The 18,917-nt window shown below is 40.5% G+C and overlaps 1 protein-coding gene across 1 annotated transcript in view; it reads right to left on the bottom strand.

The window, feature by feature from the left end:
* Window positions 1-5,920: 5,920 nt before the first annotated feature.
* The window catches only part of arel1 (apoptosis resistant E3 ubiquitin protein ligase 1), a 95,443-nt gene continuing 82,446 nt past the window's right edge, over window positions 5,921-18,917 (bottom strand). Inside the window, exons 24-25 of the transcript XR_010908094.1 lie at window positions 6,167-6,288; window positions 5,921-6,083 (exon numbers count right to left, since the gene is read on the bottom strand). The gene's annotated coding sequence lies outside the window, so the exon portion shown is untranslated. The remainder of the gene's footprint in view (window positions 6,084-6,166; window positions 6,289-18,917) is intronic.

Below are 18,917 nucleotides of genomic sequence, written 5' to 3'. Positions count from 1 at the left end.
AAGTCGCTGATAGCATCGTGACGTGCTGAAGGCATAGGTAAAAACGGTAGCAGACAGTGCAAAGAAGCGGACTCAATAAAGGGGAGGCCCTGCGGGGCAGTGGTAACGTCCTCTACAGGAGCCCGTCTTGGACCAACTGGTAAGGTCCAGGAGACATTGCGAACCTTCTCCATCTCTTCCATCTCAGATAAAGGGACCCCCTTGTTTAAACAAATAAAATAGATTCAGGAGTTGTTTGCCAGGGATGCATCTGGAACGATATCGAGTAGAATAAAATAAGACCCAAATTGGTAAGGACCAGTATATGTGACCAGGAGTAAAAAGATACTTTGTGGTTTCATGAGTAGAACTCACTTCTATTCTATTAAAAACTAATTTGAGGATAAAAATAAGATTCATTGCCTTACGTTGCTAAAAACCTTTTTTGTGATCAAGAAAAGATTGTTTAGAAACAAAATAGGCGTCAGATAAACCCAAATTTATAGCCGTTTGTGCTCGCTGTAAAATGGGAGGCGTACCAATGAAATCAATCCCTAATGGGGCTAATGAGTGGTACGACCTGGATGCACGTGACAGAATAGCAAAATTAAAGGAAGTGCAGGTGGGCCATGATCAGGGAGGTTTTAATAAGGGGCTGGGAAAGTTTTGTGACAAAGTAGAAAATGCTGCCAAGTCTCTTCCTCCCTCTATCCCAACTGACTCTTACCAGGAAGTGCAGGTGGCCCCCACTCAGGGATCCGCCCCACTTCCTGATAACAGAGAGGAGGGACCGCATGAAAAGGCACGCCCAATATTGAATGCACAGGTTGAAATCCCTCCCCCGTGCAACCCAGAGGTTCTTTCCGCACAAGCAAAAAGTAAATTAACCACAGAGGTCAAAAATATCAGATTGTCCTCTGTTGAGGCATATGAACCCCGAAAAACAGTCTTTGCCGCCCCAATCCGACATTCGGAGTGGGACGACCAGAACACTGAAATGGGGGCTGGGCATGAATATGGGTCATTGACCAGACTAACCCCAGCTGAGAAAAATGGTTTGCTTGCGGGGATAGAACCTTTCAAACTGTACAGCCCAAATAAAGTTTTATGGGATAAGATAGAAGCCATTGCCAGACAACAAAATCTGGGCATTGCTGACATACAAGCACTGGTGGAAGGATTAATTCCTACCAGTAAACTGAAAGCTGTACAAACAATTAGACCCCACCCCTTCGTTCCTTCAGACTGGACTGAGTACTGCGAGGCCTACTCCACTTACAAGTATGAGGTTGAAGAACTTTTAGGTCAGGGGTCATACCCCTGGACCAGTGTAACCCAGGTCAAACAGAGAGTAGGGGAAAGCCCTTTAGAATATGCTGACCGTTTTCGCATAGCCTATGAAACTTACTGTGCTGTAAACTGTAAGCCTGAAGATTGTGAGTGCTCCCTTGTCCTTGAATCTGCCACAGGCAGCCTGAACGTGCTTCCCTTATCTCAATCTGGCCGCCATTGTAAACAGAGATGCGCAGTGACTGATGTTGACAAAGAGACTGAAACTCAACCTGAGTGGAAGTTTTTGATTTCTAAATTTCCTGATGTTTGGGTAAAAGATACATTTGATTGTGAGCTTGCCCAAGTTCAGTCACTGAGCATCCCAGGACCCATGCATGTAGCCAAACGACAATACCCTTTAAGAAATGAGGCTCGAGAGGGTGCGAAGAGTGTGGTAGACAGATTATGCAAACAGGGTATCATAATACCATGCACCTCTCCGACAAATTCACCGATATGGTCCGTGAAAAAGAGCGACAACTCTTGGGGTCTCACAACAGACTACACCGCGTTAAATGCAGCTTCCGAAAAGATGCACCCCCTTGTCACAAACCCCGCCATGATCCTTTATGAAATCGGGTCTGAACACTGTTATTTCACTGCACTGGATATTTCTAACACTTTCTGGACTTGCCCTCTAGCCAAGGAGGACCAAGGAAAGTTTGCTTTCACCTGCAGGGGTCGCCAATGGACATGGTGCCGTTTGCCACAAGGATTCTGCAACTCTCCAACCCTGTTTCATCAGGTACTGGCATCCTTCATTGATCCGGTAAGAAAGACTTTTGAAAATGATGGATCGTTTGTCCTAAAATATGTGGATGACATTCTGATTGCCAGCCCAAGCAATTTCAAACATTTAACTGCTGTACGAACTGTTTTGAATGCTCTGAAAGACGGGGGATTCAAAGCCAACTTGACAAAGGCACAGCTGACACTGCCCGAAGTGACTTTTTTAGGGCAGATTGTTGGGGTGCACGGCCGACGAATCACTCCAGAAAGATTCAAAGCCATCGTCGAACTTCCAGAGCCAAACATGGTTACTGGTCTAAGGCAGGTAATGGATCTTCAGAATTACTGCCGCCAGTATGTTCCTGAATACACAGAACTGTCTAAACCCCTCACAGTATCTCTTAAAGGGGGAAAACCTGGATCCGACCTGATCGACTGGACGGAGGAGATGGAGGAGGTGTTCGTGAGTATCAATGAAACTCTCACTTCCTCCCCAGCACTGAGACATGCTGACAGCAGCCAACCTTTTCCCCTGTGGACATGGGTGGGAACCCGATCATACTCTGCTGCCCTCGGCCAGAGAGTTCCAGGCCGAAATTCCTATGGAATGGTAGGATATTATTCTGCTCCTATTCCTGTTTCTATGGCAGGTCAGCACCCCTGCCTGCTGACATGTGACTGTGCAGAATGGGCTGTGAAAGCCACGGAGGACATTGTGACACATCAAAAGGTGATACTGCACACAAGACACCCGATTTTGAAGTTATTGACAAACACTTGCTTGAGCTCTATTTTAAATCAAAGACGAGCAAAGGGGGAAACCACTCTTCTGAGTAAGAATGTGGAAATTCAAATTGACAATGAAAATGCTGTAAACCCTGCCTCCTTGCTTCCAGAAGAAGGAACTGCCCACAACTGTGTCCATCTGATCGAGAATGACAGCCAGAGCCCTCTCCAGGCCGAACCATTATCTGATGCCATGAACTTGTTTGTTGCCAGGTCCAGTTTTCATGAACAAGGACAACGCTCCACAGGCTGGGCTGTGGTAAATGAACATTATGAGGCTGTTGAATGTGACTCTCTTTCAGGGGGAGGGGCTCAGGTGGCAGACCTGGTCACTCTCACGCGTAAACTTCAATACGGCAAGGCCTTCGGGACAGTCCAAGATTTCGGACATGTGTGGAAACAACGGGGGTTCCCTACCACCACTGGTCAACCCATCTCTCATCAAAAGCAGGTACAGAAACTCATGTCTGCCTGTGATTTTCCTGCAGAAGGAGCTGTTATCAAAAGAACAGGACGCTCTACTGATAACGCCCCAGAATCCAAGGGCAACCAAGCTGCTGATGCTTCTGCCAGGCTGGCTGCACAACAGACAGAGACATGCGTGAGTGTAATGGCTATCTCTCCCCAGGAGAGTGAGCCACCCCGAGACATTTATGCACAGGATAAAGATTCTGAAGTGACAGAGCAATGGACAAAACTTGGTGCACTGATGAACTCAGATGAACTTTGGAAATTCAATGAACGTTTTCTCTGCCCTGTTTCTGCTCGAACCCAGCTCATGTCGTTATATCAAGGGTTGGCACATGCTGGGCCTGAGAAACCATATGCAATGATTTCTAAAACATGGTGGTGGCCAGAGATGAGAGCTTCTTGCAGGGATTTTTGCAGATGTTTAGTTTGCTTTAAGGTTAATTCTTCAGCTAAGCTAAATATCCTCTTAGGTCACACCCCATGTCCCCAGGTTCCATGGACCCATCTTCAGATTGACTTCACTCTACCCCCTAGTGGGGGCTTTTCATACATCTTAATGATTGTTGATTTGTTCTCCAGATGGGTAGAGGCTTTCCAGTTGAAGAACTGCACTGCAGATGCAACTGCCTTGATGCATCTGCACATGCTCAAACTAACCGTTGACATAACTGTTTGGATGTGTGTGTTCGTTTTAGTCTTCTCTATCTGTGCAGGTCCTCTTGCCGAGGAGCAAGCTGAATCCTGCCGAGGAGGACAGGAGGATGCTGACACTAACGAACAATCTGAGAAGCAAGCTGACAAAGAAACATGTTGTACCCCTAATGTGAGTGGAAGGTGTGAGAGCCTCGGAATGGGGACTGGTCTTTTTAGTGGCCAGCATGTCCGTGATGAGGTGAAGAGACAAGTGTGACCCGTCAGGGAAGCATGAGTCACCACTCAACCTTCCATAGAGACCTCACTTGTAGACCAGACGTGGTGGTATTGGACCCCACATTGGTCTTAAAACGGGGGATTGAAGGGGGGAGTGGGCCGACACCCTTGCCTCTTCATCATATGCCTCTTCATCATATGCATCTTCATCATATGTATCTTCATCATATGCATCTTATCCTTTTGAATGATTTTTAATAACCTCATCAATTAAATAATCAGTTATTATCCTTTCAAAATAATGAATTATTGACAATCAATTTTATTTGATCATTAATACATTTAACTATTATTTAATATGATTTTGACTCTATGTCTGCTGTATGGTGTCTAATTTGCTTTCCAGAGACGGTCTGACAAAGACAGTCTGACCCCTATCTATGTGCCCTGACATAGATAGCCTGACCTCTATCTCTGGGTCCTGACCAACAGAGCCTTGGAGAGAAAGTTAGAACTTCCAAGAGGTGAAACCTGCCTGTTGTTAGTAACCCCAGGACAGGAAGGGGTGGGAGGATTTGAGTCTCCCAATTTTGATTTCTTCCCATTTATATAGTGTGATTTTTCCCATTGATAGAAGTACATTTTTGTCTTTATATTTCTTTATATTTCTTTATAGAATGAAGTAGATGACATTAGCTATACTTTTCTTTCTAGAGATCCGTTTGTCATGTGGTGTTGATATCTTGTTCTGTTGATAAGCTCACTGCTGCGCTAACCTTGGAGGAGAGATGTGCCCTAGAGTCTTGTGTGTGTGTGTGTTACATGTTCTGTGCAGGTCTATGGAATGGATTGGATCGCTTTTCTCACACCCTAGACCTCTTGGCGTCTTTCTAGGACTCCCCTGAAGTCAACACTACCCCAATCTTGGGATTGTCTGATGTATACATCCTGATTAACAACAACAACATCTCCTATCTATTCTCGCGTGACACATTGTTTAGACTTTATGTCAATCAGTAATATTCCATGTGTTTGTAATGATGTAAATTATGCCCTTGAAATTGGTATAACTGGTGTGGTAATTTTGTGTAGAGTAGAGTCTGGCCTGACACCGCCCTGAGAGACTCTGAAGCTGACTCTACTGATGAAACTGCAAACTATTCTTCAGTAAAATTCTCTCCGATGATTGAACATCCTGACTCCTGGTCTTCATTTTGCATATCTGGTCTATGGGTCAAAACTGTAACCCCTAACAGTGTTGTGGTTAAGTAGACATTGCAGCTGAGTTAAATCATTTGTTGGCTAAAGTATTGATCATGCATCTGTAGGGGTTCAATCCCTCACTGCCTGGCAGCACCAACCACTGGTAGGTCATGTGACCTGTTAGTGTTTGGTTGGCATTCAAGATAGATGTGTTGGACATTGACTGCATGTAACCGATTAGTGAGAGTTTCTGCTTTCAGTCTGGAAGGAGCTGAAAACAAGATGTGAAGTCAGACACTTCCCGATGTGATGCTTATAACTTATTACAGCTGAAGTTAAATAAATGTACTATTTGTCAAATACACAGATGTTTCAGAGACATTTCCATTTAATATTTTATGTACTGCTTAGAGTGTCAGTTCGTACAAGGATAAACTTCAACATAAACCTATAAAATCTATGGGTCTACATTTTTTTTATCGTTTTATTTTGATAAATGACAATATAACATTGCGACTACATGAAAAGATCTTTTACTGTTATATAAATACAGATCTGTGGGCATAAGTGCAACTGAAGGTTTCAGAATAAACACGAAAAACACGTGATTGTTGTCATGCGGTGAATCTGGCCAAACGTGGAACAGCTCATCATCAGAACACCTCCGTAGCCGGTCTGGAGAAGCTGTGCCGCTGAGGCAGCCCATCTGGGGCCTGCAACATGATGGTAGTTTAACAAACTCAGGGTTAGTTGATAAAACCAAACCAATCTATTCAGGCTTGAATGCTGATCATACCATGATGCTGATCATCAGCTTTCTCTGTCAATTCAGGCTTTGATCCTGAGTTCAGGAGATTCGCTGTGACATCAGCAGTGAACAGCCAATCACACGGTGAGGATCAGTGGAACTGTGATTCACTTCTCGCGAGAGAAACAGTGAGATTCATTTCAGAATATTGCATGATTGAAAAAAATTAAGAATTTTCAACAACAACAATTTTCAACTGTCAAAACAAATTTACACAGCAAGAAAAGAGCTGTCTATGAAAGAGTACAACTGCAAGTAAAATCTTATACGTCAATGCAAGTAAAAGTTATGAAGTTAGTTTAGTTGATATAAAGAGAGAATTGAACATTTAAGCTCACATGTAGTCCTTTTATAGCTTTATTTATTGATTTTAAAGCTTATTTGTATGGCCTTTATATAGGCTATTTATATTAATTTTAAAGGGGTCATATAATGGTACATGCACTTTTACAAGTTAATTGTATGGAAATGTGTGTTGGCAGTGTCTGTACACAACCATCCTATAATGATAAAAATTCTTCCAGTGTTTTTTTTTTTTTTTTTAAATCACCTTATTTGTTTTCCACTGTATCAAATCAAGCCCTTCGACCATGTGATGCCAAACGGTCAGAAGGCCCTCCCACGACTGTTGATTGACAGCAGCATTTCAACACAGACCTGCCCTGAGCAAGCTTTTGAGTCTGCCATTGTTGATACACTGGAGTAGAATGGCGTCTAAGCGATTGTGGTGTTCTGTTCTTAACTGTAATAACGAACATAGCAGTCATTTTGATGTTCGAAAATCCGAACTGCTGAAGACGCAGCGGCTGAGTTTTGTTTTCGAAGGGAATATTCTCCCGATCAACGGCAATGCTTTTAGGTTTGAATCATTTCTCACCAGACTGCTTTATAAACGAGGGTCAGTATAAAGCAGGTTTTGCTAAGAAGCTGCTCCTGAAAAATGGATCGGTACCAACTATTCGTGTTTTTGCTGCATCTCCAGAAGAAGTGAGTGTAGTTTGAAATGCTTGCACGCTTCACGATGAATGCGGCTAAAGTTTATAGGGTAAATTAAATTTTCGGCATGCTTTCTATGGTGGAATGTAACGAAGTACAAATACTTCGCTACTTTACTTAAGTACAGTTTTCACGTATCTGTACTTTACTTAAGTAGAATAAATAGTGCAAACTTTTTACTTTTACTTCGTTACATTTTGCAGCAATTATTATACTTTCTACTCCACTACATTTCTACAATGTTTCGTTACATTTTCGTTACATTTTCTGATCAGTTTCAGGGCTCGAGATTAAGGCTTGCCCGGAAAATAATATATAATGTACGTTATAGGCTAATGAATTGACGGTTGCGCTGTTGAGGCTCGCGCAGCCTCCCGAGGAGAAATGGAAACAAATCAACCACGTTCACACAAAGAAACTCTATGTTAAGATCCTGCCCAAACAATCGTGATTTTTATGGCATTTATTTCATTTAGCCTATTCAGATATCCTACAGAAGTAGCATTTTGTGTATTTTTTTTTAAAAACTTTTTGTCAGTATTGGAAACTCCAACAGTCTTTTAATTCGTTTGAAAGTTCGTTTTATTGACAAGATGCAGAGATTTCATCCGTTTTGAAACAATTATAGAAATTAAATTGTAGGCCCTATATACATTAAATAATTTTTCTTACTACATGTCATGTTTTGTGTGCAGCTATTCTTTTTCTGATTAACTTATTACATTGTAAAAATAGGATGAATGACGTTTGAGAGGTAACAACCCGATTTTAGATTTAATTATAATATTGTACATGAGTCAAGAAAGTGATTCGCTGTGTGAGGAAAGTCAGTCGTCCTGTGAGGAAAGTGATTCGCTGTGTGAGGAAAGTGATTCGCTGTGTGAGGAAAGTGAGTCGCCTGCTGCGTGAGGAGAGTCAGTCGTCAGCCATGTGAGGAAAGTACTTATACAGATCCACCAGCCTCTCAGTGGGTAAGTCAGTAGTTACTGGCTATAGTATAGTGATTTCCCAAGACAAGTTATTAGTCTTATTTTTGGACCTCCCGGCCTGCCATACAAATTAGGATTTTTAACTCCAACCATTTCTATGAGAGCCACTATGAGAGCCACTATGAGAGACAAAACACAGACATACAAATCCATATTAAACCCTGTTGCTTGTGGCGACACATTAATGTCTCAGGACACCGAAACCGAACAGTATTTATGTTAGTTTGTTTGTGTTAGTAAAAACAAAAACAAAACAAAATTCCAATCAAAATGTAGCAAAACTTTGTTCACTGTTATGGGTAGAAAAGGGCTTGGCCATAAACTGGGCCCTGGAATGTGCTGTCAACTACATTATTTTGTCATCCTTATTTAGTTTTAAAGAGGTAAATTTTACATATAAACCCTGTATGTCAAATGTTTTTTGTAGAAGCAAATGTTTCAAGTCAATAATAGACATGCTATTTCTCTAAAGCGAGAAATCTCTGATGTCTTCTGATTGACCAAAATCTACTTAATTTTTTTTTGTGGAGAAGATGAGAAACAATCATGTAAGAGCAAATAATCTTGCTTCTTACTAGCATGTTAGTTTGCATAGGAATTGTTATTTTTTATATATTGTTGAGTTAAATGTTACATTTAAACGTTACACAATGCATTTGTGCATTTATTTTTCATCCATATTTCTTTTATCCACTGAAGATAAAAACTGGTAATTTTTTTTGGCATTATTCCATTAGAGTGCAAAGTATCAAGCAAATTTTGGAGAATAATAATGAACTGAATTTCAGATTTCAAGAATAAATAAGCATAACACAATACATACTAACAGAGATAATTCCTGATACAGGACTCATTCGGATGTATAGTATAAAGTAACGCAAGTCTAAAAATAGAGCTAAAAGACATCAATGCAATGATTCATAATGATATGTCACTTTATTATACTTAATTTCTTACACAACCTTTTTTTCCCTTAGCACTCCCAAAACTTCCTTTCTGCTGGAATAAATTTGGAATTTTAGCTTTTATCTGATCCATACGATATGCTTTAGATTATCACCCAACATTTGTTTTACGACATTTACAATGAATGGAATTTTTTTTTTTTTTTTTCAGATTTAATGTGCTGCATAAAATGTACAGAAATTTAAATTTTGAAGCTATCTTTATGGAAAAATAACAAGTGTATGTGTATATATGTTTTGTGTGTGTGTGTGTGTGTGTGTGTGTGTGTGTGTGTGTGTGTGTGTGTATGTATGTATGTATGTATGTATGTATGTATGTATGTATGTATGTATGTATGTATGTATGTATATATATATATATATATATATATATATATATATATATATATATATATATATATATATATATATATATATACACACACACACACACTCACACAGTGGGTACAGAAAGTATTCAGACCCCCTTACATTTTTCATTTTGTTATATTGCAGCCATTTGCTAAAATCCTTTAAGTTAATTTTTTCTTCTCATTAATGTAGACACAGCACCCCATACTGACAGAAAAAACACAGAATTGCAGATATTTTTGCAGATATATTAAAACAAGACAAACTGAAATATCACATGGTCCTAAGTATTTAGACCCTTTGCTGTGATGTATTTAACTCAAGTGCTGTCCATTTCTTATGATCATCCTTGAGATCCTTTAGAACCTTGGCCAGAATCTGTCAGTTACAGTAAAAAATTCAGTACTGATTACAGCAAACCCATGCCCAGTTGAATTAAAACCCAAAATGTAATTTTTGTTTAAGATGGCTTTCAGTTTAATATAATAACGATGCACACATTAAATTCAACATAAATCATCTATACAAACACGCACGCACGCACGCACACACACACACACACACACACACACACACACACACACACACACACACACAGTAAATGGCTTATGCGTTTACACGCCATCTTTTTGGTTACTTCAGACTAGGGATGCACCGAAATCCAAATTCTTGGCCGAAAGCAGAAAAAGAGGAAACCAAGGCCGAAAACCGAAACACCAAAATAAATTATGCCAATTATTAGTACCATTGCATTTATCGCTATGACAGATTTTATGCACTAAAACCAAGGCATTGCAATTGCATAAATTAATATTAAAGCTTCAAATAATAAATTGTTTACAAATGCAAATAATTATTTAGCACATCGCAACAATGCACAGTATAAAATAAAATTCAAACTAAAATGTTTAACTTGACCTCACTCATGTGTACATTAAATAATAATGTACAGAGCTACTGGCCTGCAGAAAGGTACAGAAATTGAATAAAGTAATCAAATGTAAAATAACTGCATATTTAACTGTCTAAATTAAAGATTAATCCTTATTTTAAAAAAGCTATTCAATCAAGAGCAGTGAGTGATGTCCTTATATTTTGTTAAACAGACAGCAGTAAAGGCTACTGCACCTTTAAGACCTAATCTACGGTTGTGTGTCAGTGTCAGTTCAGTCTCGACTGTATACTGTAACAGTTAACTTAAGGCATATACAGAATATGTCTGCTATCAAGATGGACATGCTGACATACTATTTGAGTGAGTTTGTCCGTTCAAGTGCAAGACTTGAAAGATAACTAAATATTTATGCACTGTGAGACGTGCGCTTCTCACAACGCACTCAAGTTCTCATACCTTCTTCTGGCTCTATAAGCGGGTGATGAGGGAGAAAATGACTGGTCATATTCAGACATATGGCAACACTTGCATGCATTGAGCAAAGTTAAACAAGAGAGACAGTTTTTGGCTGTTTTTCTTTTATTATCGCTATTGTTGTAGTGTATCTCTGAGAAGCCAGCATGTGTATCCGACGACAGAAACATAAACAAAGCATTATTTTCAAGTTACAACCCATATTATAGATGCCTCATCAGATGTGAGATGAACCACATAGCCTACGTCCACACTGCAGACATGTTGCTTTAGACAAGCACGTGTAGGTCGCGGTTTCTTATTACATCATCACAACATTTCGGCCGTATTTTGGTGATTAAATTCTTTCGGTGGCCGAATTCAAAATTAAAACATATAGTTATATTTATATAAACAGTATATTTGTATTGATGGTGGTATTACAATCCCCGTTCCTGCCCAATTCCGGGTAAAAAAAATTCTGCTCCTGTCCCAATCACATGATTAATAGAGATTTTATTTCCCATTCCCGAAAAAATGTCAGCCTCTACACCTTCATTTGAGTCCAGCTGTGTTTGATTATACTGATTGGACTTGATTAGGAAAGCCACACACCTGTCTATATAAGACCTTACAGCTCACAGCGCATGTCAGAGCAAATGAGAATCATGGATCAAAGGAACTGCCTGAAGAGCTCAAAGACAATTGTGGCAAGGCACAGATCTGGCCAAGGTTACAAAAAGAAAAATCTGCTGCACGTAAAGGGGTGATAAATTGAGGAATCAACTTTTCCTTGAGCTTTTGATATATTAAATGTCATGGTAATATAAGAATATACTCTGTTTCAGAGCTGAAAACTTCCTTCTTAGTTAAAGAAAAGCTTTTAGAGACACCAGAATCAGCAAACAGTCCTGTGAAGTACACAGTCGCTGCATAAGCTTCCTTCAGATCTGATATTAAGAATGAGTGGTTGAACTTTATTTTTAATGAAGTTCCAGCTCATGTGGGCAGGGCCGCGTTATCCTAATGGGCAACATGGGCTGCAGCCCAGGGCCCCGAACACCAGGGGGGCCCAGAGACAATTCTCTTTTGCATTATATTTTTTTTTTGGATCGAGGTAATTATGCGTAAGTTGAGCATCGTTGTCACACACCCGTATCGAGTCCCACAGCGGACACCCAGTACATCATCACCTGAACATGTCGAACGGAAATGTAAGAAAATATGACATTGGAAGGGGCGAATCTAAGAAGACCATTGCCATGTCCCCAGCAAGCAGCTAGTGTATCCCAAATTCCCAATGTATAAAATATAAAATGTTTCCTCTACCGATTTACATCAGCGGCGCTTCAAATGTGAGGAGAGAATAGCAAGAAAACACGTCTTTCTGTTATTGTGTAGCCTAGTAGTCCAACAAATGACTCCTATGAACTGCTTAGATCTGCAACACAAATAGTTTGATCACGAATAGATGACTCTATCGCCTGTTTCACGCATAGTCCGTTTGCAGTGCGTATATATATATATATATATTATTTTCTTTCCCAATGTTAACGGATTACAGCTTCCAGGAGCGGTGTATCTGCAGCAGCGCGTCGATCGTTTCTGCGCCGAGTCCATCTTTTGCCGTGCTGCACGCGCTGAATTAAAGTGATAGAGCATTGTGCGCATTAAAATAAACATGCATTGAAGTAAAAAAAAAAACTGGTTATTTCACCACAGATGCATATCAAGTCTAATCTGTTTCAAAGTCAACACATGAGTTTTTGCCTCAGGTAAAGCAAGGAAAACGACATTTTGGTAAGAGACATAATGGAGAGCTCTCGTCCTGTCTTAAAGGTGGAGAAACAAAGTTCTTTATGACCTGCAGGATTTCTTGTAAAAAGGTTTAAAAATTAAAGAAATCAAAGACTAGGGGGGAAAAAAGAGACTTTTTTGTCTAGTAAGTTTTAATGTAAAATGTTTTTGAATTTAACATTGGCCTATTAAAATTTTAATTTGCCACTGCGTGATCAACGTAACATATAATAAATATGAAGTAAATATAAAGTGATTAATTGAATAAAACATTGTTTAAATGTAGGCCTAGTGCGTTTAAATGTGACATTTATGAAAGGGTGTATTGTGATGCTGACAATAATCAGTATTGTTTGTCTTTGTAAATTAATATTGATATGAACATGTAATCACTTTAAGTTTCCAGTCCAGCTATCAGGTTCATGAAAAAATGGCAAGGGCCCCGCAAAGGCTTAGCCCAGGGCACCGCAAAAGCTTAACACGGCACTGCATGTGGGGAAGACACATTCACTTCAGTTCACTGCGGAATCGTTTGTAAACAAATCTCCGGTCGATGCTGGATTTGGATCCGACATGAATGGTGCAACACACTGATGTAAGTAAAACGTGTTTTTAAATGTAATAGTACTGCATTGTTATAGATCATTTTGCTTATGTGTTCTAACAGAGCATTTAGCACGCTGGACACGTATGGGCCATCGCTCGCAAAGCCCTGCAGGCCGATGAATCTCATTATTTTCCGTTCTTGTTCTGCCCTAAGTCTCTCTCTCGAATTGACATCTGAAGCGCGGCGCGCGCCAAACGTGTATGTATGTGCACATGGTTCGCGCTTATATCGTCCAATCTTGCGGGCTATGTGTAATATTATGGCACGTCATCCTCAATAAACCCGTCTCCGGCACAATAACTCAGATCTTTCAAGTATTCATATTCTTGTGTAATCGACGCGCCATCCTAAATAAACCATCTCTTGCATGGTACCCAAAATTTTGAATATTCCTATCTAATATGATTTATGACCTGCAGGGTTGCCAGTATAATAATCATACACTGCGTGTTAATAGGCCAGAGGAGAACTGACACCCGACTGAGTCTGGTTTCTCCCAAGGTTTATTTTTCTCCATCATGCCCTGATGGAGTTTTGGTTCCTTGCCACTGTCGCCTTTGGCTTGGCTTGCACAGTTGGGGACACTAAAATTATGATCCAAGTTATTCAACTAAAAATATACAAATTAAATGTATTAATTAGGTCATATTTAATTCTATAAACTATCCAAATCAAACTATCCAAATCAAATGTTGTTGAAATATTGTCCTGTTTAACACTGCGAAGTTGCTTTGAAACAATCGTCATTGTAAAAGCGCTATATAAATAAAGTTGATTGTTTGATTGATTAATATAAAAAATAATAGTCCAATCAATCGTGGGTCAATGAGAAATAAAACATTGTGTTTGTTTGATAAAGACATTTACGAGCCCTGTGATCAAGATAATCATTCTGTTCACCGCTTCTCCCTTACTCTCTCGCCTCCGTAATGTTAACTGAACTGTAAGGGGAGATTAAGCTCATTAAATATGCAAATATTATCCAATCCTAGCCGTGGGCGTTTACTTTCAAGTCTACAGTGCTGCACGCCCATCAAAACCCAGTGTTTTCGAGAGAGCCTCAAAACCAGTGTAGAAAATAGCCTATTACTTATTAGTTAAGATGTTTTTGAATGTAAAATTTACACGAACATCATTAGTTGACCTCAGACAACAGTAAAAAAAAAAAAGCCAGTTCATGACACCCTTTACGTTCCCAAGAGCACAGTGGCCTCGGTAATCCTTAAAGGGGGGGTGAAATGCTGTTTCATGCATACTGATCTTTTTACACCGTTAAAGACATGGAATCCCATACTAAACATGGACAAAGTTTCAAAAGTTAAGGTGGACGTTTGATGGGAGTATTTCTTTGTCAAAAATACTACTTCCGGTTAGTCATAAGTTTCGGCAAGTTTTTTGCGACCATGCGTCCCCTTTGACGTTAATGGGGGCGGGATTTCCTTGTATGGGCCTTACGGACAATTCTACCGGAAGCGTGTGAGAGAGAGAGAGGGAGAGAGAGAGAGGGAGAGAGCGAAAGTAACAGGCTATGCCCATCAAAGCGCTGGCTCGTAGGCTGCGCTGCACAGGTGATGTGCACAATTAACAATGACATCAAAAAGTGCGTTTTTGGTTGCCAGACCAAGACAGTCCTGCACAGATTCCCCCAAAACCCCGCGGTAAGGCAACAGTGGATGTAATTTGCTTTTCCGGATCAGCAACTGAGTTGCGCGAATGTTTATATCTGTTCGCTGCATTTCGGTGCCGACTGTTTCATAAACAAGGCCCAGCTTGACGCCGGATTTTCCAATCGCCTAATGCTGAAGGATGGAGCAGTCCCAACGTTAGAACCGCGGGCGGTGAGTTAGACTGCTTCAAATGTCTGTGTCTATGCTCATCAAGTAGCCCAAACATGATCACGTATAGTTACTATATATATTACTATATATAGAAATTGATCAATGGAGCATGCGATGTGTAGTGCGTGTACATTTGTTTAGCTGGCCACTATATGTGTAACTTTATGTTTGTGTATTGTAAAAGCACTCAACAATACACAAAGAGGGGGGAAATATGTTGAACTAAATAACCACGCTTCTTCATTCAAATGCGCTACTATTCCGTGTCTTATGTAAACACTAACTTAACCTGTCTACACAAACCACGCGTAAACACACAAACACACGTGCACAACTGCACTTCCCACATGTACACCTTCAAAGACAAAAATACGACGATATAATTCAAGTATAAATATGTAAATAACACAAGCCGCTAAGCATATTATATAGTTAGTGTATATCGTACCACATAGAGACGTCCTGCTCTAGTCGTTTTTGCTGCTGCTCCTGTTCAACTGCAGCCTCTGGGTCTGATTCCGGATCATAGATGTATGGCTGTATCTGATTAAAAGCCATATTTTTATTTTGAATAAAGTTTTTTTCCCGCTGTTAGGGATGACAGCTTTACGACGCACTCGACTCAACTCAACACAATAGCAGCGCGCTGCTGCACACGTCATTATTTAGCTCCGCTCACACGACACGCCCCCACCCGCTCGGCTTTTTTCGGAAAGACTCGGAACAGCGCATCTTTCTTATATAATTATAAAAAAAATAAAGACTTTTCGGAGATATGCAGGATGCAATGCTACTCTATAGGTACTCAAGATTGACATGACACTGACTGAAACTGAGTGTTTCACCCCCCCTTTAAATGGAAGACGTTTGGGACGACCAAAACCTTTCTTAGAGCTGGCCGTCCAGTCAAACTGAGCTATCGGGGGAAAAGAGCCTTGGTGAGCGAGGTAAAGAAGAATCCAAAGATCACTGTGGCTGAGCTCCAGGGAGCAGTCGAGAAATGGGAGAATGTGTAGAATGTCAACCATCACTGCAGCCCTCCTCCAGTTGGGGCTTTATGGCAGAGTGGCCCGACGGAAGCCTCTCAGTGCAAGACACATGAAAGCCTGCATGGAGTTTGCTTAAAAAACACCTAAAGAACTCCAAGATGGTGAGAAAGATTCTCTGGTCTGATGAGACCAAGATAGAACTTTTGGCATTAATTCTAAGCAGTATATGTGGAGAAAACCAGGCACTTCTCATCACCTCTCCAATACAGTCCCAACAGTGAAGCATGGTGGTGGCAGCATCACGTGTGGGGGTGTTTTTCAGCTTCAGGGACAGGACGACTGGTTGCAATAGAGGGAAAGATGAATGAGGCCAAGTACAGGGATATCCTGGATGAAAACCTCCTCCAGAGTCGTCAAGACCTCAGACTTGGCCAAAGGTCCACCTTCCAACAAGACAATGACCCTAAGCACACAGCTAAAATAGGAGTGGCATCACAATAACTCTGTGACTGTTTCATGTCATTCACTGTTTTTGACTTGAATGGCCCAGCCAGAGCCCTAATTTAAACTAAATTGAGCATCTCTGAAGAGACCTGAAAATGGCTGTCCACCAACGTTTACCATCCAAGAGACCTGTGGAGACCTGCACTCCTGCGGGAGTACCGCGGGACCCAGCTCAACCAAGTGCGGTGCGGAACAATATTTGATGGGGAATGCGGATGCGGGCGGCAAGATATTATCATGTGCGGGTTGCGAGAAAATAAAATGATTAGTGGGACTCCCGCAAAGTGGAAATATCTAACAAAATAAAATAACTAAAAAAAACAAATAAACCTTTATTTATAATAAAATACAAATTATTTACAGGCGCATGGTCGGAAGTTAACTCTCACGTCGTTCATAGGTGCGGAACAGCCAAGCCTACAGTGGCAAAATGTCTGCACCACAAGAATTTGAATTGTTTAGTGCTACAGATATTAGTAAGTTATTAAAGCAAGGGACATGCAAAACTACTGCTCTATTTTGTTATTGAGGATATTTTTGTTGCTAAGCAAAGAAAGCAGTATTAGCCCCTAGGCTACTTTTCCTTTGAACATGAAATAAAGCAAGTTTTATTATTATTATATAATGTATTAGGCTATACTATAGTATATACTATACTAACAAAGCTTAACCTAACCTAATTATTATATGCATATATTTTTTATTTACATTTCATACTTTTTTTAACTGTATTTCGATGCTCTAAGTTCCTTGTTCGTGTTCATACATTTAATTAAACGCAAATAAAACGAAACATTTGTTTATTTTTCCTACTATATATATATACACACACACACACACACACACACACACACACACACACACACACACACACACACACACACACACACACACACACACACACACACACACAGGTCCTTCTAAAAAAATTACCATATTGTGATAAAGTTCATTATTTTCCATAATGTAATGATAAAAAGTAAACTTTCATATATTTTAGATTCATTGCACACCAACTGAAATATTTCAGGTCTTTTATTGTTTTAATACTGATGATTTTGGCATACAGCTCATGAAAACCCCAAATCTCAAAAAATTAGCATATCATGAAAAGGTTCTCTAAACGAGCTATTAACCTAATCATCTGAATCAACTAATTAACTCTAAACACCTGCAAAAGATTCCTGAGGCTTTAAAAACTCTCAGCCTGCTTCATTACTCAAAACCGCAATCATGGGTAAGACTGCCGACCTGACTGCTGTCCAGAAGGCCATCATTGACACCCTCAAGCGAGAGGGTAAGACACAGAAAGAAATTTCTGAACGAATAGGCTGTTCCCAGAGTGCTGTATCAAGGCACCTCAGTGGGAAGTCTGTGGTAAGGAAAAAGTGTGGCAAAAAAAAAACGGTGCAAAATGAGAAGAGGTGCCCAGACCCTGAGGAAGATTGTGGAGAAGGACCGATTCCAGACCTTGGGGGACCTGCGGAAGCAGTGGACTGAGTCTGGAGTAGAAACATCCAGAGCCACCGTGCACAGGCGTGTGCAGGAAATGGGCTACAGGTGCCGCATTACCTAGGTCAAGCCACTATTGGGCTACAGAGAAGCAGCACTGGACTGTTGCTCAGTGGTCCAAAGTACTTTTTTCGGATGAAGGCAAATTTTGCATGTCATTCGGAAATCAAGGTGCCAGAGTCTGGAGGAAGACTGGGGAGAAGGAAATGCCAAAATGCCTGAAGTCCAGTGTCAAGTACCCATAGTCAGTGATGGTCTGGGGTGCCATGTCAGCTGCTGGTGTTGGTCCACTGTGTTTTATCAAGGGCAGGGTCAATGCAGCTAGCTATCAAGAGATTTTGGAGCACTTCAGGTTTCCATCTGCTGAAAAGCTTTATGGAGATGAAGATTTCATTTTTCAGCACGACCTGGCACCTGCTCACAGTGCCAAAACCACTGGTTTACTGACCATGGTATTACTGTGCTCAATTGGCCTGCCAACTCTACTGACCTGAACCCCATAGAGAATCTGTGGGATATTGTGAAGAGAAAGTTGAGAGACGCAAGACCCAACACCCAGGACGAGCTTAAGGCCGCTATCGAAGCATCCTGGGCCTCCATAACACCTCAGCAGGGCCACAGGCTAATTGCCTCCATGCCATGTTGCATTGAAGCAGTCATTTCTGCAAAAGGATTCCCGACCAATTTTTGAGTGCATAACTGAACATAATTATTTGAAGGTTGACTTTTTTTTTGTATTAAAAACACTTTTCTTTTATTGGTCGGATGAAACATGCTAATTTTTTGAGATTGGGTTTTCATGAGCTGTATGCCAAAATCATCAGAATTAAAACAATAAAGGAC

The sequence above is a fragment of the Pseudorasbora parva genome, chromosome 10, assembly GCF_024679245.1.
Source record: "Pseudorasbora parva isolate DD20220531a chromosome 10, ASM2467924v1, whole genome shotgun sequence".
In the NCBI taxonomy this organism is placed as follows: Eukaryota; Metazoa; Chordata; class Actinopteri; order Cypriniformes; family Gobionidae; genus Pseudorasbora; species Pseudorasbora parva.
This window is presented reverse-complemented; position numbering and strand designations above follow the sequence as displayed.